Source organism: Tamandua tetradactyla, chromosome 1, assembly GCF_023851605.1.
Source record: "Tamandua tetradactyla isolate mTamTet1 chromosome 1, mTamTet1.pri, whole genome shotgun sequence".
In the NCBI taxonomy this organism is placed as follows: Eukaryota; Metazoa; Chordata; class Mammalia; order Pilosa; family Myrmecophagidae; genus Tamandua; species Tamandua tetradactyla.
In genome coordinates this window covers 193,356,786-193,376,600 of record NC_135327.1, presented here as the reverse complement: position 1 = coordinate 193,376,600, position 19,815 = coordinate 193,356,786, and the positions used below count along the sequence as shown (strand labels likewise).

The window sequence follows — 19,815 nt, the reverse complement described above, 5'->3', positions numbered from 1 at the left end:
AAGTTTAAGAATGAACGCTGCCCAAGGATTTGCACGCTATTCTGGAGAGATTTAATGTGTTTCCAGTTATATGCAGGACAGTTGAGTATTGTCAGGTAAAAGAAAAAATGTGTGCTTATTTGTTTTCATTTGGAAATTAAGTATGGTCTAAGGTGATATATATATATATATATATATATATATATATGTGCCAAGTTGACAAGGGGTGGACTGTCATGGTTAGGGACAGGTGTCAACTTGGTCAAGTTATGGTACCTGTTCATCTGATTGGGCAAGCGCTGGCCTGTCTGTTGCAATGAGGACATTTCATAGGATTAGGTCATGATCACGTCAGCTACATCCACAGCTGATTCCATTTGTAATCAGCCAAAGGGGAGTGTCTTCTGCGATTAGTGATGCTAAATCCAATCATGGGAAGCCTTTTAAGGAGGACTCAGAGGAGACAGGTTGCATTCCTGCTTTGGCTGGTGAGCCTCTCCTGTGGAGTTCATCCAGGCCATCCATTGGAGTCATCGGCTTCGGAGCCTGCCCTGTGGATTTTGGACTCTGCGTTTCTACAGTCACGTGAGACACTTTCATAAATTTTATATTTGCAAGTGTTCCCTGTTGATTCTGTTTCTGTAGAGAACCCTAACTAATACATTACCTTAAATTACTGTATTTGCTCCAGAACTCTGACCCTTGAAGATTAGTATTTGGAAGGGCTCACAAAATTTTCCTGTTCAACAAACCTTTCCTTTAGAAGTAAAAAATTAATAAGACAGAACCTCAGGTACAACTACTTCTGAATCATGTCAGTCAGTATGTGGTCAACAGGAAATTTAGCTTCACACATTATGGATCCCAAAAAGAGAAATGAAGTGTTTCTGTGGCAGGAGAATGAAAACAAATTTTGATTTCTGGTAGGTAAAAGCAAATTGTTTGGTGGCCAAGTGTTCTAGTTTGCTAGCTGTCGGAATGCAATATACCAGAAACAGAATGGCTTTTAAATGGGGGAATTTAATAAGTTGATAGTTTACAGTTCTAAGGCTGAGAAAATGTCCCAATTAAAACAAGTCTATAGCAATGTCCAATAAAAAGCATCCATCCAGGGAAAGATACCTCGGTTCAAGAAGGGTGATGAAGTTCAGGGTTTCTATCTCAAGTGAGAAGGCATATGGCAAACACAGTCAGGGCTTCTCTCTCAGCTGGAAGGGCACATGGTGAACATGGTGTCATCTGCTAGCTTCCTCTCCTGGCTTCTGGTTTCATGAAGCTCCCAGGGAGGCATTTTCCTTCTTCATCTCCAAAGGTCACTGGCTTGTGGACTCTCTGCTTCGTGGCTATGTCATTCTGCTCTGCTCTCTCTGAATCTCCTTCATTCTCTTTTATAGGACTCCAGAAACTTAAAGACCCACTCAAATGGGTGGAGACATGTCGTCACCTAATCCAGCTTAACAACCACTCTTGACTAAATCACATCATCCAGGGAGATGATCCAATCACAGTTTCAAACATACAGTATTGAATAGGGATTATTCTAACTTTATGAAATGGGATTTTGATTAAAATGTGGCTTTTCTAGGGTCCATACGTCTTTTCAAACTAGTGCACCAAGGTAAACAAGTATCAAAAAGAATGCACTCACCAGATTAACAATCGTACAATAAAAGTATGATTTAGAAGGATACAGCAATATAGAAAAACCAGATATAGCATCAGCTACTAACTTCATTCAGTTTTTTTAAATTACCTGTTAATCACTATAACCCTTCTGTTTTCCTAGATCTGCCACACCAGAGACTTAAAGGGAGAAATGGTAGTTTGCATTTCCTCTGGTTCCTTTAACTTGTCACAGTTAATATTTATATCCTCTTTCAAAACTAAATACTGTTTCATTCTTATTATTTTTGTTGGGTGAAGGGTTTCAAAGACCCCCATTTGATATGTTTTGTGGTAGATGTAGGCTTTCTACACCTTAGAACATCGGAAACATATCAAGTGCTACTGAGAATGTGGAGCAACTGGAACTCTCACAAATTGCTGGTGATATGTGAATGGTACAGCTACTCTGGAAAATGGTTTGTCAGTTTCTTATAAAGTTAAGCATACATTACTATATGACTCAACAATCCCACTCCTGGAAATTCACCATAGATAAATGAAAGTTTAGGTTCACACAAAAACCTGTACATGAATGTTTATAGCAGCTCTATTCATGCTTGCCAAAATCTGGGAATAATTCAGATGTCCTTCAATGGGTGAATGGGTAAAGAAATTGTGAGACACATGTACTATGGAATTCTACTCAGTATAAAAAGGAACTAACTAATGATACACAGTCAAACTTGGATGATCTCAAAGGAATTATTCTAAGTGAAAGAAGCCATTTTGGTTTGAAAAGCTGTCAAAATAAAATATACCAGAAATGGACTGGATTTTAACAATGGGGATTTATTAGCTTACAAGTCTATAGTTCTAATGCTGTGAAAATGTCCAAATTAAGGCATCAACAGGATGATACCTGGACTCTGAAGAAATACTTCCAGCATCTGGGATATCTCTGTCACATGGAAAGGTATATGGCTGGCATCTGCTGGTCCTTCACTTCCAAGTTTTGTTGCTTTCAGCTCCTGATTCCAGTGGCTCTCTCTGAGCTTCTATGGGTCTTCTCTTAGCATCTCTGGGACTTTTCTCTCTAATTTCTCCTGGTTTTTTATGCCCTTTATCCTCTCATAAAGGATTCCAATTAAAGGATTAAGATCCACTTTGAATGGAATTGGTCACATCTCAATTGATATAAGCTAAACAAAAGGTCCCACCTATCACAGGCCTGTACCCACAGGAATGGATTAAAGAACATGGCCTTTTCTGGGGTACATAAGAGCCTCAAAACAGTACACTCCACCCTCTAGACCCTCAAAATATATGTCATTTCCATAGGCAAAATACATTCATCCCAGAACAATACCACAAAAGCCTTAAATCATTTCAGTAACAATATTAAGTGCAAGGTTTCAGTAAAATCAATTACAGGTGTGGTCTTGCTAGGGAAAAATTCTCCTCCTGCTATAAATCTATGAAACTTAGAACAAGTTATCTACTTCCAATATAAAAAGGAGGGACCATTTCATATCCATAGGGAGAAATTGGAAGGAAAAGATGGGTCAAACAGTCCCAAACTGTTCAGAAAACCTTCAAGGCAAACTTCATTAGATTTCCAGGTCTGAAAGTTATCTATACAATGATGTTTTATCCTTGGGGCTTGGGTGAGTGGGTTTTCTTTCTTTTTTTTTTTCTAATGTCTATCTGCTATTTTACTTTTTGGAACAATGAAAATGGTTTAAAACTGAAAGTGATGATGAGTGCACAACTAGGTAATGACACTGTGAGTCATTGACTGTACACTTTGGGTGGATTCTACAGTATGTGAACATATCTCAATAAGATTTGCGAAAAAAAAAATGATGTTCAAGCAATTGTGCTTCCATGTGGAAAAAAATTAAGGTAGGTCACCTTGACATTTAAAAATTACATCCTAGGTGTTCTAGCTTGCTAGCTGCTGGAATGCAACACACCAGAGATGGATTGGATTTTAATAAAAGGCAATTTATTTCATTAGTTCTTCAGAGGAAAGGCAGCTAACTTTCAACTGAGGGTCTTTCTTATGTGGGAAGGCACAAGATGGTCTCTGCTGGCCTTCTTTCCAGGCCTCTGGGTTCCAACAACTTTCCCCAGGCTGATTTCTTTCTGCATCTCCAAAGGCCTGGGCTGAGCTGCGAGTTCTGAGATGAGGTATGCTGAGCTGCTTGGGCTGTGCTGCATTGAGCTCTCTCCCTTCAGCATCCAGCCAAATAATCAAACATCATTCATTGCAGCAGGCACGCCTCCTAGCTGACCTCAGATGTAATTAGCAACAGATGAAGTTCACACACCAGTGGCTCATGTCCACAGCAATAGATCTAGGCACCGTCACCTGGCCAAGTTGACAACTGAATCTAACTACCAGACTCGGTAAATAAAAATTATAAATCTAAAAAGCAATACTTTAATTTTAGAAGAATATGTGACATATCTTTCTGACCTCAGTGTAGGAAACAATTTCTTTAAATAAGACACAAAAAAGTAAAAAGACCTAAGAACACATTTATGTAGTTGCATCAAAATAAAATAAAAATTCCTGTATGATATGATATCACAAATAAAATTGAAAGATAAGCCACAGTCTAAGAGAAAGTACTTGCAACCAATATAGTCAACAAACAATTAATATATACATTATATGAAAAAAATCATACAAATGAAAATGTCAAGCCACCCAATAAAAAAATGCACAAAAGATATGAACAGGCAATTTGCAGAAGTTAAAGCACAAATGGTCAATGAATATAAAATCATCATTAAAAAATTGTGACATCAGACAATGGAACACTGTACAAAATTAAAATAAATTTTAGTCTCTATGTATCAGCATGGATAGATTTTTAAAAGAATATTGAGTGGAAAAGCAAGTGGTAGAATAATAAAACATTTATGTATAAAAGAAAATACAAGATTATATGTTATTTGTGACTGCAGATATGTACGTTAAAAGATTTCAAGCATCAACTGAAAAGATATTCACCACATTCATAACAAAGTTTACCTTTGGGAAGATAGGAGAATAGGACTGAGTATAAGAACAGGATTGAAGAATAGAACCAAGAGGACATCAGTTTCATCTGTCAAATTCAATTTAGATTTTAACATTAAAAGGAACTTTGAAGTAAAAATCTTACATTTGTTAAATCAGTGTACAGCTATACTTGTTTGTGTACAAGAATACTTATCATAATAGCCTCTGTATCTTTTAAACTTCTGAAAGTTAAAAGAGTAACTAATAAACAGTGATGGTTTTTTGACAATCAGAAAGGAATGAATTTAATTAGAGAAATGGAGAGAAGCAATACATATGACAAAGAAATAAAAACAGGTAGTTCATAAGAAAGAAATAATAACAGATGGTCAGTTCTCCTATAGTGCATCATATGCAGTTTTGAAAAATCACAATGCTAAGCAAAATCATGCAACAGAAACCACAGAGTTTGTGGAGAAAAGATGATTAGTGTACATCACTCAAAAATGTAGTGGTACATGAAAAAACAAGACAGGAACCCAACAAAAAAACAGCAGTGCTCTTTGCACTTGTCAGGAGGTATGTACATAGAACAATAAATATGGTAACTTGCTTTTAAAAAAGACTTGAAGCTTGCTTCTGGTCTTGAGCATAAAAAGGATTGTAAGGTATTGTGAAGTGATGGAAGGAAAGTTATCTGAAATTAGAAAGTTGTAATGCCAGATGTGAATGGGTAAGGCTTATAAGATGCAGGGTAAATTGAGATAGCCAGTAGATGTTTGAAGGATGTGCACATTTTTTTTTCTTTTTAGTCCTACATGGCTTAGTTCAGCTGGGTGCAGTTTTCTGCATTTAGCTAGGGCAAGTTTCGTCAGCCTTAGCACTGTTGACTCTTTGGACCAGATAGTTCTTTGTTATGGGAGACTATCCTGTGAATGGCTGGATGGTTAGTAGTATCCCTGGTGTCTACCCACTAGATGCCAGTTAGCACCCTCCTCTCCAGTCATGATAATCAAAATGTGTCAAGACATTGCCATATATCCCCTCATAAAGGGCAACATTGCCCCAGTAGTGTTCCTCATAGACAAAACACACCTAAGCGAATATGATCTTTTTCTCCAAAGTTTCCATTCACTATGGTAACTTTCCTGAAATCTACAACCTCCAGGTGGGTCCCTGGACCACATAAGTCCTGAAATGTAGGGGGGCCAGCCTCTCTAGAACATCAACTAGTTCCATCCACCTATCCAGTATTATTGACAGCCCCTTCCAACACGGAGAAGGTAGAAAAAGGTAGAAATACCCATAAAGAGTAGGAAAAAGATCAATGATGGAGATAAACAGAGAATGAAGGGTTTAACAAATGAGTATGATTGCTGAATTATATATTGATATTTCTTTTAGTCTTTAGTACCTTAGAGCAGCTTGAAGTAAAAACTTAAAGTGGTGGAATTGTAACCCATACCAAACTCTGAAAGCGGTTCTAAATTAATTGTTGCGATGTGCTTTGAAATTTGTTACTTTTTAGTACATATGTTATTTTTCACACACAAAAAGAAAAATATATACTTCTTTTAGCCTCCAATGTTTTAGAGCAGCTGGAAGGAAAAGTCTGAAAGAGTGGAATGGTAACCCATAACAAACTCTGAAATCTGTTCTGTATCTACTTATTGAAGTGTACTTTTAAAATCACTAGTTTTTTTTTACTTTTCTTTGTGTATTGTGGGAAGGATATGGTTAAAGCATTTGTGCACTTGCTGTGTGTTTGCATGTCCTCAAGCAATGGAAAACCACTGTGCTTGTCTGCCTGCTTGTTTGTTGACTTGAAGCTGAAAAAAGCTTAATGTGTTTGTCTGTTTTGTTGTGCCACTTGCATTTCTGTTTGCTTTGCTTATCTGTGGCATTTACTTATCTGGAACATGGGAAAATTTCTGCTTTGTTCTTAAAATTGAAGATACCTCCTCAAGGCAAACAGGAACCTCCCCTGGTGTTCAATGGACAGCTTAATTCTAAATAGCCCCTTTACCTGATAAATAGCTAGCAGAAAATAAACTTGGGGCTCTGATTCTTTCTTGGGACAGAGATTTCCTTACTTTCTTTGCAGGACAAAGGCCATAGGTGGTGTCGCCCACAGTGTATATGCTGTATTTAACAATAAAAATGTTTTTAAAATATGGTATTTGCATTATGTTCAAATTGTTCCCTAATAAATTAATAACAAAGAGAAAAATTCATGTTTTGAAAATAAACATTATGGCAAAATTGACTGTATTCATTAAACTTGAAATAATGAATCTGATTTCAGTGTAGAAGACAGTTTCATATTTAATGTAAAAAGATGCATATAGATTAAAGGTATGAAACAAAATAAACTTCACTGGCCATATAAAATAAACTTGTAGCAATAACAATCAGAGGTAAACTTGGCTTTAAAAAGCAGTTAATTAAAAAAAGAAACGTTAATTAAAAGATGGGAAAAGGTGGGGGTATACACTTATGCATGACTGTTTAAACAGTTTAAAACAAACAGATGCATATTGTTTATATACATTTATGAACCTCAAAAAGTCTTCAATTTATCACTTTCAACCATAATAATAAAATGCAAAACAATTTAATACATTTTCACATTGTATATTTTTTCTAATGCAGTTTAAAGAAACAATGAAATTCAATAGCTACTCCTAAAAATTTCTTAGTATCATGGGAATAGGAAGACTCTTGGTTAATCAGTTAAAGGAAACTGGCAAACATTTTTTTGTATGTTTGTGGTGGGGGTCATATTTCATTCTTTTTCCATGTGACTATCCTGTTAGTGCAGTACCTTTTTTCAAATTTTTTTTGTGTAGGGAGGGAGTGCAAGGGCAGGGAATCAAACCCTGGTCTCCCACATAGCAGGTGGGAATTCTACCACTGTACTACCCTTGCATCCCCCTGCAAGCAAACATTATTTTTAAAGGTAAGCCATTAGAAACATTTCCTTTAGAGGAAATAATAAGAGGGAGACACCTGCTCCCACCACTGCTATTATTCACTATTATTCCAGCCAATGCAACAAGCTAAGAAAAATAAGAGATGATGGCCTTACATAGTTAAAATAGAGAAATGTCGTTATTTGAAGATTTAATTTTGCACATAGAAACTTTAAGACAATCAACTTTAATATTAGCCAATAAGTAAAGTACTTGATAAAATAAACATATAAAAATCAAAATAAACATATTCATGCTTTCATAATTAGAGATTTTAATAAAGGAAAAAAACAAGCCTTTAATCATTGTAAGAACTAAAATTTTTAAATTCCTAGGAATGACCTATCATGAATTATTAACATCTATATGAATAAAACAATAAATTTTATTGAAGCACATAAAAATATTAAAATAAATGAAAGAGATATATCATGCTCTTGGTGGCGGATCCCATACTTAGAGGCCCCATTCTCCCAAATTTAATCAATACATTCAATGTAGTCTGATCAGAAGCCCAATATAATTTGTCAAGTAATTTCAGGTAAAAATGGTGAGGATGGCCATGCTCTCTCAGACAGCAAAATATTTTATAAAACTATGGGAATTAGTGAAATATTGGGACAAAATATATGGGAGTATAAATGGAAATCTAATTTATGAAAATACAATGCCAGGTCAAAGCCAGATAGACAATTCGAATAAGCATTGTGACAATTGAATATCCATATGTAAAAGAAGTATGTTCTTCCCTCATATGATACACAGATAGAAGTTCCAGATGGAATAAAGAGTTTATATGAATAAGCAAAACTATAAAACTTTATCAAAAATCCAGGAGAATATCTTTTATAATCTTACAATGGGAAAAATCTTCCAAATCAGGATATGATCCCTGAAACCATAAAAATTGTTACTAATAAGTACAATAACATAAGAGATGAAAGAAGCATTCCCTGAGAAAAGAGGGAATTATCTTTCTTTGAAAATCATATGTTTGTATCACATGAAAAACTTAATACTGTTAAGATTGATAAGCACATATGGTACATGAAGTGGATAGAAAATAAATTACAAAAATAAATATATTTGTTCAATGCTAGTAATAAATAGTCTGTAGTGGCAGTACCATTCACTAATTGTTACAAAAGGCACAGGATACCAGAAATAGAGTTCATTTTAAAAATTCAGAACGTTTATGAAGAATTTCATTATATTTTAAAAGAATAGGAAACAAGATTTAGATAAATGGGGTGATAGGCCCTGTTCTTAGATAAAATTAATCTTTCCTAGATATCTAGGAATTTATATACATATATATTTCTATATATATATAGAAATTATATATAGAAATTCAATGCAATATATATATAGAAATTCAATTTGCTGGTATGAATGGGTATATAGATAGATAGATAGATAGATAGATAGATAGATAGATAAATTCAATGCAATTCAAAATGAGTCTCAATGCACTTTTTTTTAACTGGACAAAACGAAATTTATAAGAAAGAATAAATATTCCAGGATACTGACAATAATCCTTTGGAAATGAAGGGGTGGGGAACTTGCTCTCCAGGTGTTACAACATTACAAAGGTACATTAATCAAACATGTAGATTGTGCACCAGAAGAATTCAGAATATATAGCTTCACATATATATGAAAATCTAAGTGCAAAGTTTGAAGGTTGGCATTTCAATTTAGAGGCGAAAGACTGGTATATTTAATAGGTTTATGATTGGCTAGCCATGTGGGCTGAAATCAAGTAACATGCCAATCTCATTATGGAATTAAATTATAAATCTAAATATCTTTTTAAATTAGTAGACTGTATCACTTTGTGAGGAACATTGTATTAGGTGACAGATAAATCTGGACACAATTTGGAAAAGATTGTATCTGGAAACATAAATAGGTCAGAATTTCTATTTGGCAAAAGATAAAGTCCAATGACAAATGATAAACTGGGAGAACACATTTGTCATGAAGTTAAAGGTTTATCAACTGGAATATAAGAAGAGTTTATTCACTTATAAGAGGCCGTTAGAACACTAAGGAAAGAATATGAATGAACAGGCATTCACAAAAACATGCAAAATTCCAACAAAAGCATGAAGTTACTCAGCCTCACAAGGTAATGCAAATTAAAACAATGAAATAGCACTTTTCACCCATCACATCAGGGAAAAAAGACATTTCAACAATAGTCTGTGCTGGCAAAGGTGTAAAAAACATGCGGTCTCATCTTACTTTATTAGCAAGGATATAAAGTGCTGCCTTCCTCTATAAAGCCATCTAGTGGTATCTATTAAAACTGAAGATCTTATACATGTTGATTCAATATTTGTCCTCTTTTAGACTATCCTACAGAAGTAAAAGTATTGAAACACAAGAAAGCATATTGGAGCATTGTTTGTAATTCAAAAAAGAAATGGAGATGAGTGACATCATCACCATGACAACATAAGGTGTCCCCTAGAAAAAGTCTCCCACAGAATCAACGAATAAAAGGACAAATTCCATTTCTTTAGAACTCTGGAGGATGATAGAAACTGCAAAAGTTTCACAAATGCTGACTCAAAGAAAAAGAAAAATAACACCTAAAAATCAGGTAGGAGATTTTCTTCCCAGAGCCACCAGTTCAGACCCCTCCCCCCACTCCCTCCCATGCAGCTTGGGTGTCCCACACATGGGCACAGACTGTAGACCCACTCATACCTGCAAGTGACAACCCACGCATATCCAAGCATAGGGATCCAAGGACAGAGCAGAGGCCCAGGACAGAGCACAAGCCACTGAGAAACATTACATTAAAAAGGCCCCCCAGGGGGAAAAAAATAGACCACAGCTGAACTGTTGGCAAGAGGTGCACTTACTCAATCCAGTCTCTGTTTCCTGGACCCCCTAAATGCAAAACAGACCTTTCAGGATTGACCCACTGTTTTAGTTTCCTGGGCTGCTTAAAGCAGATACTATGAAACAGTTGGCTTAATAAACAATGGGAATTTATTAGTTTACAGATTGAAGCCAATAAAATTTTCAGATCAAGGTATCAAGGCAATATTTTCTTCCTAAAGACCACCTGTTAGCATCCCTTTGCTTCTCTCATGTGGTAAGGCACAATGACAGTATCTGCTGGTCTCTTCCTTCTCTTCGTGTTTTGCTGTTTTCAACTTTTTGCTTCTGTGTCTCTCTCCTCTCTCTGCCTCTATCTCTGTACTGATTCCATTTATAAAGGACTCCAGTAAGAAGACTAAGACCCATTCAGATTGAGGTGTGTTACACCTCAACTGAATTAGCTATATCAAAAAGTCTTACATACACTGCATCCACCACACCCACAGGAATGGATTAACTTTAAGGACATGGTTTTCTGGGTACATACAGTTCCAACCACCATACCCACCTTCCTGGATTGACCCTACCTGGCTCCCCAGGACAGGATATCCTAATGGGGAAGAAAACTGAGGTATAAAAGCCTCACAGAGAAAAAGGGGGTAGGTTGGAGCAGAATTGAGCTGCTATGACAGGACAGGTCCCAGAGTTGAAAAGTATAAAGGAAAGGGAGCACTGAGTGAAGGAGAGAATTTAAATGAATCATTGGAGCTGGGGAGGAAATTCAATATGCAAAAAATAAAACAGATCAAAGTTCCTGGGAAAGGAACGAAAGAAAGGATGCTTTCTCTTGAACATGAAACATTACCAAAATGTACAGACATGAAAATTTTACCATCTAACCAGGGCAAGAAAGAGATGAAGAAGGGATAAGTAAATGTGAACAGATAAACATGAGCTACTCTAAATGTCCAGAATAAGTTGGGTCCACGATCAAACAAAAACCAACCATCAGTAAAACCCTAGTCAAGAGGTTTCTTTCATTTGCAGATACAATGATCCTATATATAGACAGTCCCCCAAAATCTACAACAAAGCTGCTAGAGATAATACAAATTCAGCAAAGTGGTAGAGTACAAGATCAATATGCAAAAGTATTTCTATATACTAATAAATAGCAATCTGAAGAGGACATTAAGAAAAAAAATATCTTTTACATTAGCAACTAAAAGACTCAAATATCTAGGAATAAATGTAGCCAAGGATGTAAAGGACTTAAACACAAAGAACTACAAAACTTTGCCAAGTGAAATCAAAGAAGAGCTAAATAAATTGAAGGACATTTCATGCTCATGAATTGGAAACCTAAATAATGTTAAGATGTTGTATTAACTAGGGTCCTCTAGAGAAACAGAATCAGCAGGAAACATCCATATATATAAAATTTATAAAAGTGTCTTATGTAACTGTGGGAATGTAGAGTCCAAGGTCTGTAAGGCAGGCTGCAAGCTGGCAACTCTGATGAAGCTCCTCAACGAACTCTCAGGAGAGGCTGGTTGGACAACTGTAGGAATGGAAGAGTCCAAAATCTGTAGGACAGGCTGTGAAGCTGACAACTCCAATGAAGGGTCTGGATGAACTCCACAGGAGAGGCTCTCCAGCTGAAGCAAGAAGAAGCTGTCTCTTCTGAATCCTCCTTAAAAACTTTCCAGTGATTAGATTAAGCATCACTCATTGCAGAAGACATTCCCCTTGGCTGATTACAAATGCAATCAGTTGTGGATGCAGCCAACGTAATAATGATTTAAGTCTATGAACTGTCCTCATAGCAACAGACAGGCCAGCACTCGCCCAACCAGACAAATGGTCACCACCACCTGGCCATGTTGACACATGAGCCTGGCCATTATAGGTGCCAGTTCTACCCAAATTGATTTACGGATTCGATTCAATCCAAATCAAAATTTCAACATCTTACTTTGCAGAAATGGAAAAGCCAATTATCAAATTAATTTGGAAGGACTGGGGTCCCTAATAACCAAACCCATTGTTTCTGTTTTGCTAAAGCTGCAGAATACAATATATCAGAAATGGATTGGCTTTTACAATAGGATTTATTAACTTACAATTTACAGTTCTCAGAGCATGAAAATGTCCCAATGTATAAACAAGATGATACCTGGATTCTGAAGTCAGATGCTTGGCATCTGGGACATCTGTATCACATGGGAAAGAAAGCACATGGCCAACATCTGCTTGTCCTTCTGTTCTAGTCTGCCAGAATGCAACACACCAGAAATGGATTGGCTTTTAATAAAAGGGGATTTATTTAGTTAAAAATGTATGGTTCTTCAGAGGAAAGGCAGCTAAGTTTCATCTGAGTTTCTCTCTTACACGGGAAGGCACGAGGCACACAAGGCAATCTCTGCTAGCCTTCTCTCCAGGCTTCTGGGTTCCAACAACTTTCCCCGGGGTGATTCATTTCTGCATCTCCAAAGGCCTGGGCTGAGCTGTGAGTGCTGAGATGAGGTATGCCGAGCCACTTGAGCTGTGCTGCGTTGAGCTCCCTCCCTTAAGCATCCAGCCAATTAAATCAAACATCATTCATTGTGGCAGACACTCCCCCTAGCTGACCACAGGTGTAATCAGCGACAGATGAGCTTCACATGCCATTGGCTCATGGCCACAGCAACAGAGTTAGGCACCTTCACCTGGCCAAGTAGACACCTGACCCTAACTCTCATACCTTTGTTCTGGGGTTTCATTGCTTTCACCTTCTAGTTCCAGTGGCCTCCTCTCTGAGCTTCTGTGGGTCCTCTCATAACTTCTCTGGGGCTTTTCTCCCTAAGCTCTCTCGGTTTCATCTCTCTTAAAGGACTCCAGTCAAAGGATTAAGACCCACCCTGAATGGGGCGGGTCACATCTCAACTGAAAAATCCTAACCAAAAGTTCACGTTCATACCCACAACAGGTCTGCACCACCAGGAATGGATTAAAAGAACATGACTTTTTCTGGGGGTATATTATAGCTTCAAACCAGCACATCTATCTTGAAACAGAGGAATACAGTTGGAGGATTCACACTTTCTGACTCTAAAGTGATCAGAACAGCATAGTAATGGAACAAGAATAGACATAAAGACCAATGGAATTGAATTGAGAGTTCAGAAATAGACCCTCACATCTATGGCCAATTGATTTTTTGACAAGGCTGCCAAGTCCATTCAATTGGGAAAGAATAGTCTCCTCAACAAATGGTGCTGGGAGAACTGGATATCCATATGCAAAAACGAAAAAGGACACCCTATCTTATACAATGTACAAAAATTAACCTAAATTGGATCAAAGACCTAAATATAAGAACCATGACTATAAAGCTCTTAAAATAAAATGTATGGAATTATCTTTATGATCTTGTGTTAGTCAGTGGCTTCTTAGACTTTACACCCAAAGCACAAGCTACACAAGAAAAAATAGATAAATGGGAACTCATCAAACTTTTAAAGTTTTCTGAATCAAAGGACTGTATCATGAAAGTGAAAAGACAACCTTCACTGCGGGAGAAAACATTTGGACACTATATATCCAATAAGGTTTTAACTTTCAGAATATATAAAGAAACCCTACAACTCAACAATTCAAAGACCAGCAAACCAATTTAAAAATGGGCCAAAGACTTAGATAGTTCTCCAAAGAGGTTATGCAAATGGCTAAAAAGCACATGATAAGATGCTCAACACCACTAGCTATTAGGGAAATGCAAATCAAAACGACAATGAGATACCATTCACACCCACTAGAATGGCTACTATTAAGAAAACAGAAATCACAAGCATTGGAGAGAATGTGAGAAATAAGAGCACTCACTGTTTGTGGGAATGTCCAATGGTGCAGCCAGTATGGAAAACAATTTGGCAGGTCCCTAGGGGGCTCAGTATAGAATTACCATATAACCTGGCAATCACTTGACTAGGTATATTCCCAGAAGAATTGAAAGCTGGTACTCTAAAGGATATTTGCACATTGATATTTATGGCAGCATATTCACAGTCGCCAAAAATGGAAGAAAACCAGTGTTGATCAACCAATGAACAGATAAACAAAATACAGTGTATATATCAAATGGAATATTATTTGGCATTAAAAAGGAATGAAATTTTGGTTCATGTGATAACAAGGATGACCCTTGAAGACATTATGTTGAGTAAAAAAGCCAGAACCAAAAGGAAATTTTGTATGATCTTACTGATGTGAAATAATTAGAATTAGCAAGTCATAGAGTTAGGAGCTAGAACATAGGTTATTTGGGGCTGGGTTGGGAGTAGGGAATGGAGAGTTAATGCTTAATTTGTATAGAATTTCTATTTCCATTGATTGTAAGGTTTTTGGAAATGAATGGTGGTATTAACAGGAGAATGTAACAGCACTGGATTATTCATGTGAATACGGTTAAAAGGGGGAAATTTTAGCTCAAAAATATACTAAAATAAAAATTAAAAGATAAAACATAGGAACCTGTGATAGTTTGAAGCCGTATATACCCAGAAAAGAGTATGTTCTTAAAGCTAATCCATTCTTGTAGCTATGACCCACAGCAAATAGGATTTCCTAGTAGACTTGTGATCCACCTCATTAAGACCCACTGTCTTAATCCTCTTACCAGAGTACTTTATAAAAAGATAAAAGACAGAGAGAAGACATGGGGGAGAAAAGTGCCAGAGAAGCTGAGAGAGAGAGAGAGAAGACACCAAATTCAGAGACAAAAGCCAAGGAAGCTGGGAGAGGACATAGAAAACAGAGAACCCACAGAAACAGAGAGGAAGCCACTGAGGCCAGAAACTGGACACAATAAAACCTGGAAGAGAAGGCAGAGACCACCAGACACCACCATGACCTGGCTATGAGACAGAGGGGCTGAACATCAACAGTAGCCAATCTTCAGGGAGGGGTTATCTTGTTGATGCCTTGATTTGGACATTTTAATGGCCTCAGAGTTGTAAATTTGTAAGTTAATAAATCCCCATTGTAAAAGCGGACTTATTTCTGGTATGTTGAGTTTTGTCAGCTTTAGAAAACTGAAATAGACTTTACAACAGAATGAACCTTATTTTAAATGATGGCTATAGGTAATAGTACATTAAAATATTCTTCATAAATTATAACAAATGTACCATATCAAAGCAAAGTGTTAATAACAGGTTAGTATACAGGGAAAAAAAGATACCCTAATGTAAATCATTGACTATAGTTAATACTATAATTTATAATTATAATGTTCTTTTACCAACTGTAAGAAAGTACCACACTAAAACAAAGGGTTAATAATGTGGGGACAGACATGGCATCATGGGATTGAGGAAGCCTTCTTGACCAAAAGGGTGAAGCAAGAAATGAGAAAAAAAATAAAGTTTCAGTGATGGTGAAATTTCAAACAGAGTTGAGAGGCTTTCCGGGAGGTTATTCTTATGCATTATATGGATATCCATTTTTAGTTTATGCTATATTGGAATGGCTGGAGGGAAGTACCTGAAACCATTGATCTGTGTTCCAGTAGCCTTGATTCTTGAAGATGATTGTATAACGATATAGATTTTACAATGTGACTATGAGATTGTGAAAACCTTGTGTCTGATGCTCCTTTTATCCAGGGTATGGACAGATGAGTAAAAAAAAATGAATAAAAAATAAGTAAATAATAGGGTAGATAATGGGTAAAGTAAATAGGGTAGATTGAAATACTAGTGGTCAATGAGAGAGAGGGATAAGGGGTATGGGATGTATGAGTTTTTCCTTTTTATTTATTTTTCTGGAGTGATGCAAATGTTCTAAAACGATCATGGTGATGAATACACAACTAAGTGATGATATTGTAAGCCACGGATTCTACATCATGTATGGACTATATGTGTATGAAGATTTCACAATAAAAATAATTTTAAAAAGTAATGGGGGAGGAAGCATTGTATGGGAACAGTGTATTTTCTACATGACTTTTCTGTAAACTTACAATTTTTCTAATTAAAAAAATTTTTTTAAAGAAATGGAGAAATTTTTCATGCCCCACAGTGGGTATGGCTGTCTAAGCTGTGGTAAATCCACCCATGAAATATAATACAACTTGCAAAAAAAAAATTAGTTTCTTTACCTATTTTGACTTAGAAAGAAGTCCATGGCATATTAAGTGAGTGAAGTTCTCTGTCCCTCTGTCCCTCTCTCCCTCTCTCTCTCTCTCTCTCTCTCTCTCTCTCTCTCTCTCTCTGTCTCACACACACACACACACACACACAAGGAAATTAAACTCATGCTATGTACATGTATATGTAGTTTGAATGCACATGAAAAAACCACATGGAGGGGGATGCAGTAATTAAAAAGAGAGCCATATGATTGGGTAGGGAAAGGAGCTGCCCCCAAGGAGGAGACTGTTGAACAGGTCAAAACAGAGTCTACCTCAAAAGCCTTTTAAACTAAGAATGACAAGAAGCTGGAAGTCATTTTGAAGCAATCCTGATTATATATGTGTTATGTTTGTCATTTCAGTTACCTCTTACCTTTGAGGATGTTGCCATTTATCTCACAGAGCAAGACTGGGAGCATTTATAGGCATGGCAGAAGGAGCTTTACCACCATGCAGTGAGAACCAAGTATCAGATTCTTGTTTCTCTAGGTAAGAAATTCAACTTTGTACAACTTATAGAAGTGGGTGCTTTAAGAGGTCTCAGCCACTTGCTCTTCCTAAATGTCAGGAAGAAAGATTTCTCAGAATTACCCAGAAAGGTATTCTTACCCCCATATCCTTTTGTTAATACTTCCATAAGCATGCCTAGTCCTTACTCAAGGGTAGATATTGTCATATGAGAATATTTGAGATGGCATACAGTGTAAGGTAGTTAGAGGTGACTAAATATATGTGGGCTTTTAGTCACTATATATGCTTGGGCTGTTGTGATTTTCCACAAAGGGGCATGCCTAGCTCACATCCATGAAGTATCCTGTATACCTTAAGCCTACCTCTAAGCTTTTGTAGTGTGGTCCCTATACCTCAGAAAAACCAAAGTTAGTCATTCCTGGAACAACGTTTTGGAAATCTATTTAATGGGTGTTTAATTGTGGCTGTCTCTAAGTGGTTATGGTAGTGGAAGTTCTTTTTGGTCTTTTTGCTTATTTCGTCTTTATATTTTTCTTTATCTTAATTATCAAATATTATACTGTACTAACTGATTGCAAAATAGTACAGCCTCTTTGGGGAACAATTCGGTAACATACAGTAAAGTTGAATACACATTTGCCCTGTGACCCAACGATTCACCTGTAGAAATATAAACTCTGTGCATATGCTCATAGAGGCATGTCAATGGACAGAAAAAAAAAGACAAATTGTGATATATTCATATAATAGACTACTTTCAGATGAATGAAGCTGAGTTAATTGAGTCAAAAATGGAGAAATTTTGAAAACATAATTTGAAAAGAAAAAAGCAAGTTGTGGAATGATAAAGTATGGTTTGTGCAAGCTTTAAAACCAATATACAATATCTTATTTACTCATATACATATATTTAAAATGTAAAAACACGCATGTTCTGTACCCAAATTCAGGGTAGTGATTGCCTCTGAAGCCAGGCATACAGGAGTTTGACCTGTGTCTGTAATGTTTCATATCTTTAAAAAAAGCTAAAGCATGTGTGTCAACATGGTAAGATTTGACAAAGTTAGGTGAAACCCAGGTTTTTGTATAATATTCATTTTTCTCTATGCTAGAAATATTTTTAATAAAAAAAATAAAGCAAGGTTTATTAAAATCCTTCTGACTGAACTTTTGCCTCATTCACCTTGCTTTAAAGTGAACCTGCTAAGAACTGGCTCTTAATACATGACTCTTAATACATGACTTTTAAATTGGTGGGTGTGGGGACACAGAGGTATGCATAGGCAAGCATATAGTTATTCACTGCTATGTTACTGGTACAGGAAATCATTATGTATAGTTAAAATTCAAAATGACATAACTTCTTAATATTACAGGATTGATTGATTTATTCTAATAGAATACTATCATGCATTAAAAACAAGTGGGGGCAAAAAAGAAAAAAGTCAATTGTAATGATAAAAAAATATTTATTCCTTCTAGCCTCCAATGTTCTAGAGCAACTATAAGGAAAAATTTGAGATGATGATATGACTCTGGGATCTGTCTTGTAACTACTTGTTGAAGAGTGCTTTGAAAACTATTGCTTTTTTATTTCTTTGCTTTGTATATATGTTATATTATACAACAAAAAAGTTAGAAACAAAAAAACAAGTGGGGGGGTGCCTGCCCAGGCAAAAAAAAAAAAGTGGGGGGCGGATGCATGCGTGGTTCAGTGGTAATGCTCACCTTCCATGTGGGAGACCCAGGTTTGATTCCCGGAACATGCACCCCTCCACCATTCCCACCCCACCCCACAAACAAACAAACAAAAAAAAAACAAGTGAGAAGAGATTGTGTGAGACTGTCAAGGGAGCAGTAGCCTGGGGTGTGAAAGTCGGCTGCAATGGACATAAGATGGCAACCATGAAGCTCTCTGAATCCAGGCTTTCCTACGTCTTGATGCTGAGAGAGGAGAGACCTCCCCCTATTTCTCTTGGAGGGTAGACATGTCATATTCCTGTTGATTGGACTGGGTTTACTCCCAGCTTTGGTCACCTACTGCATGTCTGGTTGTGTATGAAAATCCAGAGGAAGAAAGTTGTCAGCTGAGCTATTGACAATGCAACCATGGGAGTTAATTATTTTTAAAGATGTAGCTGTAGACTTCACCCAGGAAGAGTAGACATTGCTAGACACAGCCCAGAGAAAGATGTTCAGAGAAGTGATGCTGCAGAATGTCAATTGCCTCGTCTCTGTGAGAATCTTTGTTCTTATAAACAGGATGTCAGGTCTGCAAATCAGATGTGCTTTCCCAGTAGGTACAGGGAAAGGAAATGTGGAGAGAGGGAATGGCATTTCTTCAAAACCGGTGTCCAGGCAGGAAAAGTGCCTGCAAAAAGCAAGGAATGATATTCATGCAACTTACCTACAGGAAAGATAATTCTGACTTCATGTAATTGCAGATATCTCACACTCAAAAAAATTCCATTCAATGTAATTATTTGCAAGATTTCACTCTGAGTTCCACAGTGACTCAGCATGTATTAATTTCCATGAGAAATAAACCATATTTAAGAAAACCATTAGGAAACATCCTCAGTGATCAGTCATCTTTTAATCAACACAAACAGATTCATTTTTCTCTGTTAGAAATATTTTTAATAAAAAAATGAAGCAAGGGGTAAATCATATGAATGCCATTGAAGTGATAAAGCCTTTATTAAAACCTCTAGTCACAGACAATACAATAGAACTCAAATGGGCAATAAACAATTTGAATGCTT

General features: G+C 36.5%; 1 long non-coding RNA gene and 1 other non-coding gene across 3 annotated transcripts in view; both read right to left on the bottom strand.

The window, feature by feature from the left end:
- LOC143673990 (uncharacterized) overlaps positions 1 to 19,815 on the bottom strand; it is a 147,744-nt gene that overhangs the window by 70,855 nt on the left and 57,074 nt on the right. The window contains exon 3 of one of the 2 annotated variants that reach the window (XR_013170815.1): positions 18,879 to 19,421. The exons of the other annotated variant lie outside the window; for it this stretch is intronic. This is a non-coding gene — a long non-coding RNA (uncharacterized LOC143673990). Of the gene's footprint in view, positions 1 to 18,878; positions 19,422 to 19,815 lie in introns of those variants that run through there. 2 annotated transcript variants of the gene reach the window in all.
- TRNAS-GCU (transfer RNA serine (anticodon GCU)) lies at positions 7,452 to 7,522 on the bottom strand. The gene has a single exon. It is a non-coding gene; the product is annotated as a tRNA-Ser (tRNA).